Genomic DNA, 17,348 nt, shown 5'->3' with positions numbered 1-17,348 from the left:
AAATAAGAATGAAAATGATAAGAAGACAAAACGACTAGATTCAGTGTGTAATAAATTGATGACGCATTTTTCTTGTTTATTTTCCTTTGTGTGAAGATATTGTTTTATGGTTTTATTGTATTGTATATGTTGAATATTTATGGATTTTGGAGGGGGGTGGGTATAGGGGAGGGAGGGAAAGGGGGAAAAAAGGGGAGAAAAGACCACTGTGTAAATTTAATGAGAAACATTTGTACATATTTTGGTTGAAATGGTTCACAGTGTGAAAAATAAAAAATTATATATAAAAAAAAGTCAGTCAGAGAGGGCAGGGGCTTGGAGGCAGTGGGAGGTGCCCAAGGCAACATCTGGAAGAGATGGCTGTGGTAGAGATGGCAGAGTGAGGAAGCGTCCAAAGGCAGGAGATTTGCTTCGAGGGCAGGCAGAAACATCAACATCAAAACGGCTGACAAGATCTGTGGGGTCTCCCTTTCTTTTATTGTCATCATTTACTGGGTCCGTTGGTTAAAAAGGGCTCAAAAAAATTTCTATCCGGCACACAGTATTTTTGACCTTTCACATCAGAAAAGAAGTACAGGAGCATCAAAATCAGGACTGCCAGACTGGGAAATAGGTTCGTCCCACAGGCTGTGAGATTGATGAGCAATATCCTGTAACCTAGTAAATCATGCAAAATATTTACATATATATTTATTTTAAATTATGTCTTTATGTACATATGTGATTATTATGTGCTGTGTATTGTTTGTGCTGTTTCCGCAAAGCAGGACGTCAAGCGCTGAAGAGCTGGCTCTGAATGGGCAACTAAAGCGGCATCGTCTGCAAAGAGTAGTTCACGGACAAGTTTCTCTTGTGTCTTGGTGTGAGCTTGCAGGCGCCTCAGATTGAAGAGACTGCCATCCGTGCGGTACCGGATGTAAACAGCGTCTTCATTGTTGGGGTCTTTCATGGCTTGGTTCAGCATCATGCTGAAGAAGATTGAAAATGTTTGGCCTGGAAGTCAGCCTGAAGAAAACTGAGGTCCTCCATCAGCCAGCTCCCCACCATGATTACCAACCCCCCCCAACATCTCCATCGGGCACACAAAACTCAAAATGGTCAACCAGTTTACCTATCTCGGCTGCACCATTTCATCAGATGCAAGGATCGACAATGAGATAGACAACAGACTCGCCAAGGCAAATAGCGCCTTTGGAAGACTACACAAAAGAGTCTGGAAAAACAACCAACTGAAAAACCTCACAAAGATAAGCGTATACAGAGCCGTTGTCATACCCACACTCCTGTTCGGCTCCGAATCATGGGTCCTCTACCGGCACCACCTATGGCTCCTAGAACGCTTCCACCAGCGTTGTCTCCGCTCCATCCTCAACATCCATTGGAGCGCTTTCATCCCTAACGTCGAAGTACTCGAGATGGCAGAGGTCGACAGCATCGAGTCCACGCTGCTGAAGATCCAGCTGCGCTGGATGGGTCACGTCTCCAGAATGGAGGACCATCGCCTTCCCAAGATCGTGTTATATGGCGAGCTCTCCACTGGCCACCGTGACAGAGGTGCACCAAAGAAAAGGTACAAGGACTGCCTAAAGAAATCTCTTGGTGCCTGCCACATTGACCACCGCCAGTGGGCTGATAACGCCTCAAACCGTGCATCTTGGCGCCTCACATTTTGGCGGGCAGCAACCTCCTTTGAAGAAGACCGCAGAGCCTACCTCACTGACAAAAGGCAAAGGAGGAAAAACCCAACACCCAACCCCAACCAACCAATTTTCCCCTGCAACCGCTGCAATCGTGTCTGCCTGTCCCGCATCGGACTTGTCAGCCACAAACGAGCCTGCAGCTGACGTGGACTTTTTACCCCCTCCATAAATCTTCGTCCGCGAAGCCAAGCCAAAGAAGAAAATTGTTTGTGCACAGTGGTCCAAAAAAACACTGTTTTGTCTGGTTGTATATGTACTTGAACTTGAACTTCATCATGTCCTCCCACCTGTCCTGTTGAGACGCACATAGCTTGCCTTTATTATTACAGATTTACTTCACCAATTAACAATGCATCTAAACTGGGAAGTCAGCTTATTTACAGAGAATTGGGTAGGAACCCACATGCCTACCAACCCAATGCCCACATTCCTAAACTCTCACCTGCCCTTCTTCATCCATCAGCTCAATAATCCTTCCTCGAAATTAGAGGGTTTTAAATGATAAATTTGATGCAAGCACAGAGCTAGAGATATATGGGAACAAGTGATCTGAAAAGACAAAGGTAAAAGAGCAAGGTATGGCCCTGATCTGTTGAAAGTTTCTGACATTTTTGTTCCTGATTTCCAGCAACTCTTCCACATTCCCTCTCCTGGACCGCCAGCAGCTTTGCTTCAAGGAGTCCACACGCTGGAATTCCCTCTGTTTAAAAAACTTCTTCCTCTAAGCTAAGCGTAAACTCTATCTGACTAGGAAGTTTGACCGCTGCCTTCATTTCTTCTCATGTTAGAAGACCATCTGGTATGATGTTGCACTGGCTTGATTTACCTTGCAGGATATAGAACCTTAATGGGATGGAAATTTGATCCTTGTTCAATTTGCTAATTACGTTCTGCAATATCAAATGTGCATTGAATTCTGCTTCTGAAATAGAGATCCACTGTTCTTAACACTAATTGTTGCAATTATTCAAATTAATTGCACTAAGCCTATGGAGATTCCCACTTAAATCATATTTTCAAGGTTCATGACTGCAGCATTCATCTGTTTTGAACTGAATGACCAAGAAAGTTGCAATAGATAAAACAATTTCCTTCCAGGATCTGAGGTAAGATCATTCATTCACTTTAAGTTACTCAACCTCTGTGGAACCTTATACAAGTGGCTGCATTTGATTGTTAGAGCTGATAATCCTCCTTATTGACATCACAGATGAACCAGTGCCAAAGGAGCTCATTTAGCACATCATGCCAGCAGGACTTTTGAAAGCCTTAACCAATTTTTCCACTGCTCTATTCCTGGAACTGTGTACATTTTTAGTTGTTCATGTACACCAAGTTCTTGTTAGCCAGTAGGATAGGGGCATGGATTTTCCATGAATAACTAAGACCTCACTTTTTATGATTTTCCAAACTTAAACTTAATCTCAGTTATCAATATTAATGTTGACATCATTAACAATGATTAAAGTTTACAATGTTCAATTCTATACAGGGTTATCTGTCGAGTTCAAACTTTTTCTATCCCCTTTCCTTCCTCTCCCCACCCCTTACCCTCTCCACATTCAACACTTAACCAACCACAGTTACACACAACATTCAGGATGTTCACAATAAAGGTATGAAACATATATTTGGGGTTTATGGGTTTGTCACATCAGTGCTTCGGGTGTTTTCTTTTTCTTGACTTTTCCTGGTTGGGATGGGATGTCCCCTACTCCCACCCGCATGGGGAAGGTAGGCGGTGAGACACTATTGTGGTGCGCTATTAGCCAGAATCAGACACACACAAGGTAAAGACTGTACAACAGGCTTTAATCCACAAAGACTTCCACAGAGCCAGGCTGGCTGTAGCTGCATTAACTCTGAGTGAGGCCTCGGGAGGCCGGCACAGGCTTATATCCCAGAGGGTGATTGACACCCGACCGGGTGGGGCATGATCCATTCAGGCCAACTGATTGAAAGCTGGCCAGGTGTAGTCCTGTCCCCTTACACTCCTGCAGGTACATAGGTTGCCCCCTGCAATAGGCCGGTGGTGTACCTCCACAGCTATAATTGTGCTCCTATTGAATTGAGGTATGGTTACCAATTTTTCAAGAAAGTTGTTTTTTTTAACTTAAGTTGCAACTAATTTTCTCTAGGGGAACACAGTTTTGCATTTCTGTTTTCCAGCAAGTAATGCTCAGGCAGGAGTCGGACTTCCAGGTAATCACTATGTACTTCCTGGCTAATGCCAATGCAATCATTACGAATTGGATTTGAAATTTGGACAGGTTTATTGTAAGTCTTATGTCCATTATGTTTCCCAACAGGAACAGCTCTGGGTCCTGTGGGAATTCTTTAACTATGATTTTTTCCAGAGCTTGGCCCAGTTCCACCCAGAAGTGTCTCACCTTGGTACATGTCCAGATTATGTGCATAAAGGTTTCTGTCACAATGCCACATCTGAAGCATTAGTCTAATACTTCTGATTTAGATCTGTTCAATATTTGCAGTGTCAGGTACAGCTGGTGTAGGAAATTGTATTGTACCAAACTGTACCGCGCATTAATAATTGCAGTCATGCTAGTCCGACACAAGTTGAAACAGCACCACTCTTCAATCAATATTCCTAGGTCCGACCCCCACTTCTGTCTTGATTTGTGAAGGCCTGTTTTAGGTCCTTCCACTTGGAGCAAGAAGTACATTGCCGAGATGAACTTTATGTTTTTCCCCCTTCAAATCAGGGTCTCTATGTCACTGAATGCTTGTTGGGCCATAGTTGGACCTAATTTGTCCTGTAGAAAAGATCTTATCTGAAGGTAGCCGTGGAACATCTTATTTGATAAATCATATTCCTAAGTTGTTCAAATGACATTAGCCACCCCTGCTCATAACAGTCCTCTGCACACCTGATGTTATTATGATGCCAGGTGTCCAGGATCTTGGTACCTACCGTCAATCCAAATCTATTTGGATTCAGGGGTGGTTTTGGAGACAGCCCCACTTTGATTCCAACATATTGGTTAATTTTATTCCAAATGGAGATTATTTGTTTTAGAATACGGATGCCCGTTTTCCCAAATAAAAATTCGGCATCCCGTTTATAAATAAAGTCCAAAGACCTCTCTTTTGTACTCAAAGTTAGACACATATGAAAACTTTGATATTATAAATGATATCAAATAAATGAAGGCTTTTGAACCTCCCTGTACTACCTTAATCCTAACCTGAAACTACTCCAAGATCATCATAAGATCTGTTTGCACCACTTTTTTTTGCATTAACTGCAACTGTGAATATTTATTTATCCTTTGACATGTATTATTTCTTTCTGTCTTGGCATTATTTATACAGTACTATTGTACTAGATGAAAGTTGTTTTGCTGTCTTGCTGCAACAAGGAAGAATGTCAGTACATTCTAGTTATGAACGAGACAATGAACTCTCAAGACCATCATCATATCAGGAAACAAAAGACTTGCACTGAAACTTCTAAGTAGTGTTTGGTCTTGGAATTACAATGTGTACTGTGTAAAAATATCATCTTGGAGTCATGTGATGCTAGAAAACTGAAAAGATGTGCCAAGAGACCTCTTGATTAAAAAAAACCATTAAAACAAGGGAAAAATATTGTCAACAAACAATTTAAACTCACTTTCACGGAAGAGAAATGAGCAGGAAGAGCAGGAAAAAGGCTATGGAAGAGCAGTATCCATTGGAGGCAGTTGAAACATTGAGTGAAAACTCACTGGATGCTAGTGACCCGCAGGGTCCCACACTGTTAGCGGGACCTAGTGCTGAAAGCATGGGGAAGAAGCCTGTGATGTTGGGCTCATCCAATCAGGATATACTAGTGGTGGCACAGTCCAGGCTGGAGGACTTGAGCAACGACTGGATGCCAGGCTGAAGGAGGTCGCCAAGGGTCTGCTCAGCCTGTGGACTTCGAATGGGGCTCTGACAAATTGGGTCGGGGCCTGGATAGCAAGATGGAGGATGTCCACGACAGACAGGAAAAGTTGGAGAATATAACTGACGCGTGGGTCGTCGAGAAGAAGCAACTGATGGTTAAGTTGGAATATTTAGAAAAGTACAACCGGCGTAATAATATTAGAAAATTGAGCCTGAAAGATGAGGAGATGATGAGGAGTTCCCTGAGCGCTGGATTCCTGAAGTGTTGTGATTGGATCGATTTAGGGCCCCCCAGTCATAGAAAAGGCCCCCATATCAACGCCCGAGGCCGGATTTGATTCGATTTGTCAATAGCCAAGACCGGGAAACAGTGCTGAGGGCAGCAATGACACTATCAAGAGATACAGAAGGACTGACAGAATTTTGGGGGTGAGGAGAAACTAATGTTCTTCCCTGATCTGATCCCAGCACTGCTCAAACAGAGAAAAGAATTTGACCAGGTCAAGAAAATATTGCAAGGTTAAAAAAAAATAGATTATGCAATGCTATACCGGGCCACTCTAAGAATCATATTACTGGGAGGGGAGAAAAAAACACCATATGTGCCTGGGAATTACCAGAAATGGGGTAAAACTAGCAAGAACGTAGACTTGAACTGCACCCCTAAAAAAAGAACTAAAAAAAGTGCTTGATGAGTTACCAAACAAAAGTGTTTGTTACGGACTCACTAATCACTGATCCACGGAAACAAATAAGACTATTGATGCTGTTGTTGTATACAATTGTCGGGGTTTTGACAGAGTTCTATAATGATTGGAGGGAGTGGATGTCCATGTTTCAAAAATGTATAAATGGGAAAAACAATGGGAGCTCGAGGTAGAAAGAGCTACACAAGGCCACGGAGCAGATCGGGTGTGGGAGAAGATAGCACATGAGGAGACTTGAAATAGGAGAGAAGATGGCGCAGGAGCAGAGAGGAGGGACACCAAAACAGAGGACGGGATTGTGTTGAATGTTTTGCTTGTTAATCATGATATATTGGTTTTTTTAATGGTTTATTATATTTTGTCTAGGTTTGCTTATGAGGAGGTGGGACATCAATGAGAGTTACCATGGATGATGGAGAAGCATGCAAAGGGTGTTATACAAGACAAATGGGGGTGCTATGGAGGTGAAAAGATAAGACATAGAAATACAAATGAATAAAACTACCAAATTTATTAGTTTCAATGTGAGTGGCCTAAACATTCCCATAAAGAGAAAGAGTGTCCTGGCTCATTTTAAAAAACTGAGAGCAGATATAATATTTTTTAGAGGAAACTTATTTAACGAAAAAGGAACTCAATAAACTTTGGTGGGGAAGGTGTTCTTTTCCTCCTTTAACTCTAAGGCTGGGGGGGGGGTAGCCATTTTAATACACAAAAGGGTCCCGATAGTGGTGAGTGGTGGAGCTACAGACCCAGACAGGAGATTTGTAATGGTACACTGCCAGTTATATTTGGAACCATGGACACGGTTGAATCTCTATGCACCAAACCTTGATGATGAACAGTTTATGCAAAATGCTTTTCTAAAGGCTGCAGAGGGAAAATAGAATATATTAATTGGAAGAGATTTAAATTCTTGTCTGGACCCTATTCGAGATAAGACAACAAGAACATTGATGAGGCCCAAGGCAGCAAAAAACACTCTGGCCTTTATGAAAGACCTAAATTTGATAGACATGTGGAGACAGAGGAATCCGCAGGCTAGGGACTACTCCTTTTACTTGAAGTCCCATGACTGACATACCTGAATTGATTATTTTCTGATGTCTTACTGGTTGGAAGGCAGAGTGCTTGAGTCAGAATATCTAGCAAGGTTATGATAGAACACTCACCATTGACCTTGCAAGTAATAATGCCTGAAAAACAAGCAAATGCCTATAGCTGGTGCCTTAAAGCTACACTGTTGAAAAACTCAGATTTCTGTACTTTTATAAGGGGCCAAATTGTTCTGTTTTGTAAAGAAAATTGTCCCTCAACTAATAATAATTTTTAAAAAATCTGGGACACACTAAAGGCCTATCTAAGGGGACAAATAATTTTGTATACCAAAAGTATTTAAAAAAGAAATGACTGAGATGGAGGCATTGGAACAGGAGATCACAAAATTGATAAAAGAATATCAAAACCTAGGATCAAATGAGAAATATCGGGAATTGGAAAATAAGAACCTAAATACAACACTTTGAAAACGTACAGAGTGGAAAAAACACTCTTGTGATCCAAACAAAGATATTATGAACTAGGTGAAAAAAAGACATAAAATTTTGGCATGGCAATTGAGAGCAGAGGAAACTTCATGGATGTTTAATGCAGGTGCAGACTCAGTAACATATAATCCAAAAGAAATAAATAATACCTTTAAAACTTTTTATGAGAAATTATACAAAACTGAGGTGCCAGGAGACTTAGATAAAATTGATGAATTCTTGGTGGGAGTTGAGTTGCCGAGATTGCCCAGAGGACCGGACAGAATTAGATGCCCCATTTTCCAATGAGGAAATCGAGCGGGCTTTGGAAACATTACAAACCAACAAGTCTCCGGGAGAGAATGGCTTTCCCACTGAGTTCTATAAGGAATTCAAAGACCTATTGATACCTTTGTTAATGGGTGTAGTGAACCAGGCAGTGGAGATGAGGACTCTCCCAGAATATTTTTAAACAGCTATTATTATGGTAATACCCAAAAAGAATAGGGACCTATTGAAGCTATCATCATGCAAACCTATCTCATGGCTAAATACTGATTACAAAATAATAGCAAATGTACTGGCCAATAGGTTTGGTCGGTACCGTCCCAAATTTATAGATCCAGATCAAGTGGACTTCATTAGGAAAAGGCATTCTGCTAACAACCTGAGCAGACTATTTAACATTATACATTTGGCACATGCAAAACAAGACCAGAGCATATTAATTTCACAAGATGCAGAGAAGGCCTTTGATCGGTTAGAATGTCCCTTTTTGTGTAAAGTATTGGAAAAATTTGGAATGAGACAAATGTTTAATAATTGGATAAAAACATTGTAAGACAAGCCGTGAGCAAAATTTAATAAAAAAGGACAAATATTTCCAACATTCCCCCTCAGTAGGTCCAGCAGGCAGAGTTATCCTCTGTCTTCAGGGCTATTCATCATTAGGAAAGACACAGAGATAAAGGGATTCAGGGTAGGCCAGCTAGAGCACAAAATAAACCTAATGGCAGATGATGTGTTGCTGTACCTGATGGACCTAACTACTTACCACACTGGAGGATTATGGTACAATAACGAGCTATAAAGCTGAATAAATTTGACTATAAAGAATATCAATGAAACAGGGTAATTTCAGTTGGCATGTAGGAGGTGTGAAATACTTAGGAATCAAGATTGATTGCAATCTGGAAAATTTATATAAACTTAACTACCCCTCCTATGCTGGAGAAGATGTTGGGAAACATAGAGACTAATGCAAGGGAGAAGCTGAAAGAAATCAGTATCTCTAAGGACATGGTCTTGGGGAAATTGAAGGGATTGAAGGCCGATAAATCCCAAGGGCCTGATAATCTACAACCTAGGGTACTTAAGGAAGTGAACATTCAGATAGCAGATACTTTAAGAATTATTTTCCAGAACTCGATAGACTCAGGATCAGAACCCATGGATTAGAGGGTAGCTAATGTTACCCCACTATTTAAAAAGTGAGGTAGAGAAAAAGCGGGGAACTATAGGCCGGTGAGCCTTATATCAGTAGTGGGCAAAATGATGGAATCCATTATTAAGGATGTAATAGCGGAGCATATGACTAGCAGAGAAGAGATTGGAGAGAGTCAACATGGATTTACAAAAGGTAAATCGTGCTTGACAAATCTATTGGAATTCTTTGAGATGGTGACAGATAAAATAGATGGGGAGAGCCAGTGGTTGTGGTGTACCTGGACTTCCAAAAGGCCTTCGATAAGGTCCCACATAAATGACTGGCATGCAAAATCAAGGCTCATGGGATTGGGGCAAGGTATTGATGTGGATTGAGAACTGGTTGGCAGATAGAAGGCAGAGAGTTGGGATAAACGGCTCATTTTGTAAGTGGCAGGTAATGACCGGTAGGGTGCCACAGGGATCTGTAATGGGACCCCAACTGTTCACAATTTACATTAATGATCTAATTGAGGGGATTGGATGTAACATCTCCAAATTTGCAGAGGACACGAAGCTAGGAGGGGTTGTGTGCACTGAAGAGGGGGTCAGGAAGCTCCAGTGTGATTTGGATAAATTGGGGGACTGGGCAGATACATGGCAAATGCACTACAATGTCGATAAATGTGAGGTTATCCACTTTGGTAATACAAACTGGAGGGCAGATTACTATTTGAATGGCAATAGATTGGGAGTTGGGGAAGTGCAGAGACCTAGGGGTTCTTGTGCACCAGTCACTGAAGGTGAGCATGCAGGTACAACAGGCGGTTAAAAAGGCAAATGGTATGTTGGCCTTCATATCAAGAGGGTTTGAGTATAGGAATAAGGATACCTTCCTGCAGCTGTCCAGAGCCTTGGTGAGACCCCACCTGGAGTATTGTGTGCAGTTTTGGTCACCTTATCTGAGGAAGGATGTTCTTGCAATGGAGGGAGTGCAAAGGCGATTCATCAGGCTGATACCTGGAATTGCAGGAATAACATGAGGAAAGATTGCACAATTTGGGATTGTACTCGCTGGAGTTTAGAAGATTGAGAGGGGATCTCATAGAGAAATATAAATTTCTGGCAGGACTGGACAGAATGGATGCAGAAGGGATGTTTCCAATGGTGGGGGAGTCCAGAACCCGGGGCCATGGTTTGAGGATAATAGGCAAACCATTTAGGACCGAGATGAGGAGGAATTTCTTTAACCAGAGGGTGGTGAATCTGTGGAATTCATTGGCACAGAGGGCAGTAGAGGCAGGTTCATTGAATATATTTAAGAGGGAATTAGATATATTTCTTCAGTATAAGGGAATTAGGTGTTATGGAGAGAAGGCGGGGATGGGGTACTGAACTTTAAGATCAGCCATGATCTCATTGAATGGCAGACCAGGCTCGGAGGGCCGAATGACCTACTCCTGCTCCTATCTTCTATGTTTCTATGGTTTTTTTTAATAAGATGGAGGGACCTGCCCATCACCTTAAAGGGGAAAGTTAACTGCATCAAGATGAAGATTATGCTGGGACTCCAATAACTCTTCCAGTCTCTACCAATTCCATTACCATGATCCTTCTTAAAATTTTGAATGATAACGTAAGGAAATTCGTCTGGAATAGGAAAGTGCCCAGGATAGTCTTAAAAAAAACTGATATTGGACTACTGCTTTGGAGGCTTAAGGTTACCTGTTTTAAAGAAATACTATCTAACAGCTCAGTTGAAGTTCCTTGTATCCTTCTTTGAGGAAGGGGAACCACCTACTTGGGTGCAAATAGGATTGCATGCAATGGGGGAGAGGACAGTGAAAAATTTCATATACAAATGGGATGCCAAATTAATTAAAAAAATGGATAAGCCCAGATTGAAATATCTGATTAAAATCTGGCATGAAATCAATGAATGTACTGGAGAGGAAGTGGAGATATCACCTAAGACACCACTGAGTCATAATGAACATGGTAATAAAATCCTGGAGATTTGGCATCAGCAGGGGATCCAATACATTGAGAACTGCTATGAAGAGAGATATCTTATGTCCTTTCAACAGCTAATACTATTTGTCTGATGGGACCTTTCATTGCTTCCTCTAGTTAAGATTGTTTCTAAAAGATAGGTGGATCTCTACAATGACCTAGCAAGGTTGAAGCAATGCTTCGACTGGGAAATGCACCAAAATTCATTTCAAGAATGTACTTGGTACTCCAGGGTGAAAGCCCTAAGCAAGGGTTACACAGATCAAGAGAGGTGAAGTCAGACTTGGGCATCACAATTGACGAGAGATGCTGATTGGATTGATGTAGAGACAGGGTGACAACAGTGATTAACTCTAGATACAGATTGGTTCAATACAACTTTCTGCACCAGGTCTACCTCTCACCACAAAATATTCACAAGACAAAACCAGAGGTGTCAGAGACGTATTACAGGTGTGGAGTGGAGCAGGGAACATTTTTTCATGCAACCTAGTCCTGTGCAAAGATATCCCCATTTTAGTAGGATTTGGCCAATATACTAACCAGAAAAACAAAAGTAACCTTTTCACTGGATCCAACATTGTATCTTCTGTGGAACCTCATGGACATAAGCAACAAATTAACCAAATTCCAAATTCAATTCGTGTTAATTGCTTGTCTGTAGCAAAAAAATGTATAGTGGTGACCTGGAAGTCTGACTCTCTTCTCCTTATTAGTAGGTACACTACAGAGATGCATAGTTGCATTCCCAAGGGAAAAAACATCACGTACAATCTTAGAAACTGACACAGCACCTTTGTTAAAATATGGCACCCATATCTGACATACACTGGAGCACAGCAGTAGTCACACTACGACAAAAATTACCAATAGGTGATTAATGAAAAAAAATCACATTGGGGGCAGCTCCACAGCCTCCCCAGACATTCATCAGAAGCTCTAACACTGTACCCAGTGTTCTCTTTATTTTTCTCTCTTTCTTTTTAAAGGGGTGGGAGAGGGAGGGTGAGAAACATCACATGTACGTAGATTGTTGGGGGATATCTGTACATTTTGAAGCAGTTTGATATGTAACCTCCTTGTCTATTGATGGAAAACTAAAACTAAAATATTTTAAAAGCATCTTTTGTTAGAACTAGTTAACACAAGTAGTCTCCAAACTGATCAATGTACTTCTGCAGATAATGATTGTTGCCTCAACCTGTATATCTATCTATCTATCTATTTATTTATTTATTTATTTTTAAAATATATATTTATATATGTGTGTATATATCTGTATATATTGCAGGTGTGGAGTGGAGCAGGGAACATTTTTTTCATGCAGTTTTATATATATATAATTTGCAGGAAAATATTTGAGCTGGAGCCTGCATTCTGATGAGTACTTAGATCTCCAGTTAGCATATCAAGAGAATTGAGTGTATCAATCATTCACCTTTGAACATCACCATTCAATCTACAATGACTGGCCTGGTAAGCAGTCCATTCCAACAGCAAGATTCCTTGGCTAATTATCTTTAATTTCAGTCAACTAGTTAACCTCCTACTAGCAAACAAAGCTTACAAATGTATGAACATACACATTGTGATAGTACAGATTCTATCACCAATGTGTATATGTACAGATGGTAGTGTAGGATGACTGTGATTGGCTGAGAGCATAGCCACACCTATTGGCAGGTCTTAAAGGGTTGCTCCTAGCTAGACCAGGTCATTCTGGACTGGTTGATCTACATGTGATACGCTCCAGTCTTCTGGTTAATAAAAGCCTTGGTTTGGAACAACAAGACTTTGATTCTTCCGACGTGCTCTACACACATTAAAGTAAGAGAAGGCTCAGGGCTTCTTGAATCTGCTCTGCCACTCTACTAGATCTCAGAAGATTTAACTATTAGAGTAACCCTATATTCCAACTTACCCTGGTAACCTTGTTTATCAAGAATCTTTCTACTTTCACCTTAATAATATACAAAGTATCTCTTCCACCCATCTTGACAACAGAAGTTCCAAACACTCACAACCATCTGAAAGGAAAACAAACTGCCTCATCTCTGCCTTAATGGGTCGTCTATTATTTTTAAATAGGGACCTCTGGAGAGAGTCAGGTGATATTAATAATTAAAGTTTTTTAGGGGGAAAAAAGGAAGGAAGGAATGAACAAAGAAGGGAGGGAACTTTGAAAACAGCCTCTCACTTCTTCATGATGTCCTACAATGTTTCACAGCCAATTAACTACTGAAACTATTGGCCAAGAAACTCATGGGCATAAGACAGATTGCTCAAGCACAGTTTTTACAAGTTTAACTGACTGAGAATGCAGTTTAAAAAATCTCCAGACATTCAATGTTTGGAAAGTAGTGTGTGCAGTTGGCCACTGTGGGCAACTTTAGGGCAGGTTTATTGGCTATGAAGCATTATAGGATATCATGAAGAAGTGAGTGGCTGTTTTCAAAGTTTCCTCCCTTCTTTGTTCATTCCTTCCTTCCTTTTTTTTCCCCCTAAAAACACTTTAATTATTGATATCACTTGACTCTCTGGCCTGCTCTTCCCTCCCCACCAAAGTGCAAAATCATCTCTACATTTTTCAGCTCCATCCAGAGCCACAAACAGACCTTCCAGGTAAGGCAAAGCTTTACAACCACACCATCCAACCTAATCTACTGAAAATGATGTGACCTCCTCTACATCAGTAAGACCAAGGGCAGATAGGGTGACCTCTTCACCAAACACCTGCACTCTGTCTGTGGATCTATGCTTGAACTCCCTGCAACCAACCATTTAAATTCCCATCACCATTCCCACACAGATATGTCTATACTCAGCTTCATCCTTTACCAGGGTGAGGCCAAATGTAAACTTGAAGAACAACACATGATATTCCCCCTGGACAGCTTTAAACCAAATCCCATGATCAATAATTTTCCTCATTTTGGTAACCCTCTCTTTTATCTGTTCCACAGTTTCTATCTCTTCTTTCACTTATCCTGTTCTTACATTTCTCCCTAACCTTCCCCCTTCCCAGCAATCTTTCCCTCTATCTGTCTCTCCACCTCTCCTGCCTTCTGTCTCTAATATATTTTCACTTCTTAGACCCAGCTTCTTCCCTTCTTTCCACCCTCCCCCCAACTTGATATTATTCCTTCCTACTTGAGTCTCATTAAAGGGTCCCAATCTGAAACATTGACTGACCATTTCTACATCTGGATGCCGTCTGACCTGTTGAGTTCCTCCAGCGTCTCATGGTCTACTTAATATTCCAGAATCTGCAGTTTTTTTTTGTTTCACTAAACACATATGTTTCTTCTTACATGAGCCTTCCTAGTACAGTTCTTGAAGTTATGCAAAGTAAGGGACAAGGGAAATGTTATACAAAGTATATCACATAGCCCTAAATATCACCTATTCATCAAATGTGTTGACTTATTGGAAACTGGGTCCAGATATAACAGTTCTGAGCAGCAAGTTGTACATAATGTTATGTACCAGACAGCAGCAATAAAAATGAGCCCTGACTGTGTTATATTTAAAATAATATTTTTAATTAATAATTAACTATTATATAATACCTAATCTAATTTAACTAACTTAACTAAATTTATATACAATTATCTTAGACATGAATATATTGGTGTATGTTAAGTACCCCTAGCCACTACAACTCAAGGCTCAATTCTTGGAAGGCAGTTCCAAGTTCAGTTTCAGAAATTCAGTGGGGACACATGGGTATGAAATTTATATGATATGCAGGCTTTAAGATGAAATTAGCAGTTCCTGAAATGGGTGACAGAACATTGGTTATTCATGACACCCTTGTTGAGGTACTTCCTTGAAAGAAATTTCCTTTTTAGACAAGTGTCTTCTTCTGCAATTTTCATGGGTCAGTTGAAGTAGAGTTCAGTATTTCTACTGCAACTTTAAAATCCTTTTTGTGGGTCAGTCAAAGTGGTCTCTCATCCTTCTATATCTGTGGTGGAAAGTGTGTTGACTGACTGCATCACGGTCTGGTATGTGGACACTGATACTCCTGAGCGTAAAGCCCTCCAAAAAGTAGTGAACTCAGCCCAGGATGTCACAGGCTGTGACATCATTGAGAATATCTGGAGGGAGAACTTCCGTCGTACAGCAGCAGCAATCATTAAGGATCCACATTACCCAGTACATGTTCTATTCTCGCTGCTGCCATTGGGAAAGAGGTATAGGTGTCACAAGACTCACACCATCAGGTTCAGGAACAGCTGCTACCCCTCCACTCCTCAACAACAAACACAATCAGGGACTCTTTTAAGGACTTTATTGATTTTTAAAAATTCTCTCTGTATTGCACAGTTTTTTTACATTCGTTATCTGTTTACAGTTTATTTGTTTACATGTTTATGTTGTGTACAGTTTATTTGCACTCCAATAAGTGGTCATTCTGCCTTGCCTGCAGGAAAAAGAATCTCAGGGTTGTATGTGATGTCATGTATGTACCCTGACAATAAACCTGAAATCTGAATCTGAAAATGTATCAAGGATGTCACAGAGATCAAATGCTACATAACTAGAAACCATGGCTGGATGCAGAGGTCCGTGCACTTCTCACAATTGAGATGCAGCCTTCAGGACAGAAGATACTAAGATCAGCCAGGGCTGAAATCTGCCATGTAATCTGGAAGGTAAAGTATAGGTGTGCACAGGGGATTGATAGTCAGCTGTGCGACACCAGCATCATGAGGCATGTGTGGCAATATATCAGAACAATAGCAGATCACCAGACAACATTGCAAGGAACCTGTTCTAGACAGACTGAACATCTTCTATACACAGTATGATGCGAAGAACAGGCTGACCCCAAAAAAATCTCCATCTCCCCCTGAAGAACAGGCTCCTTGCAAAGCCATGGCTGAGGTGAGGAGAATTCTATCCAGCGTGAACCCACACAAGGCAGCAGGACCATACAACATACCTGATCAGGTACTAAATTGCTGTGCAGCCAACTGATGGAGGTCCTTACGACTATCTTCAACAATTCATTGCAGCAGTCTATCATCCCACCAGATTTCAAGGCAGATGTCCTCATCCCAGTTCCAAAGAGAGGGCAATAGTAACAGGCTTCAACAACAACTGCCCAGTGTTACTGACCTCCAACCATTATAAAATGCTTCAAGCATCTGGTGATGGAACATATCAAAGCACACCTCCCAAAGACACTAGACTCATTTAATTTCACCTACAGATGGAGCCATTCCATTGAGGATGCTAGAGCCTTGGTTCTCCACTCTGTCTTGACCCACCTGGAGAATGATGTCTGACTGCTGCTTGTTGACTTCAACTTGGCATTTAATATAATCTTACCTCAGGCTGGTGGAGATGCTGTCTTCACTGGAAGCCAACACCCCTCTCTGTAATTGGATTCTGGACTTCCTAATGAAAAAACCACAGACTGTCCAGGTCAGCAGCAGAATGTCGAGCACCATCATGTTGAGCACAGGTGCACCTCAGAGCTGTGTTCTCAGCCCACTCATGTTCACTGTACTGACCCATGACTGCCATGCCAGTTTCAGCTCCAACAGAGTCATCAAGTTTGCATATGACAAAGCAGAAGTTGGCCTCATCAGCAACAAAAATGAGTCACAATTCAGAGAAGAGGTGGAAAATCTCATGAAATGGTACAATAACAACCTGAGTCTCAATGTGGACAGGACAAAGGAGATCACTGTGGATTTCAGGAGGACTAGGGATGACCACTCTCCACTACACAATGCAGTGTTTATCAAATTTTTTCTTTCTACTCATATACCACCTTAAGCAATCCTTATACCATAGGTGTTCTGTAATTAGTAAGGGATTATTTAAGGTGGCATGTGAGTGAAAGAAAACATTTGAAAACCACTGCATTAATGGCTCAATAATGGATAGCACCTCCACCTTTAAAGTTTTCATTTAAGAAGTGACCTATCCTGGACACATAACATAATCTCACTTGCCATGAAGGTGCAACAGCGACTGCACATCCTTTGAAAGCCAAGGCAGGCTCAGCTACCAGCCACCTTTATGTCAACCTTCTACAGGAGCTCTATCAAGAGTGTCCTGACCAGCTACATCAC

The 17,348-nt window shown here is 41.2% G+C and overlaps 1 protein-coding gene across 2 annotated transcripts in view; it reads right to left on the bottom strand.

Annotated features, from left to right (window-relative positions):
* dgkza (diacylglycerol kinase, zeta a) overlaps window positions 1–17,348 on the bottom strand; it is a 517,457-nt gene that overhangs the window by 494,102 nt on the left and 6,007 nt on the right. The window lies entirely within an intron of this gene.

The sequence above is a fragment of the Narcine bancroftii genome, chromosome 1 (assembly GCF_036971445.1).
Source record: "Narcine bancroftii isolate sNarBan1 chromosome 1, sNarBan1.hap1, whole genome shotgun sequence".
Taxonomy (NCBI): domain Eukaryota; kingdom Metazoa; phylum Chordata; class Chondrichthyes; order Torpediniformes; family Narcinidae; genus Narcine; species Narcine bancroftii.
This window is presented reverse-complemented; position numbering and strand designations above follow the sequence as displayed.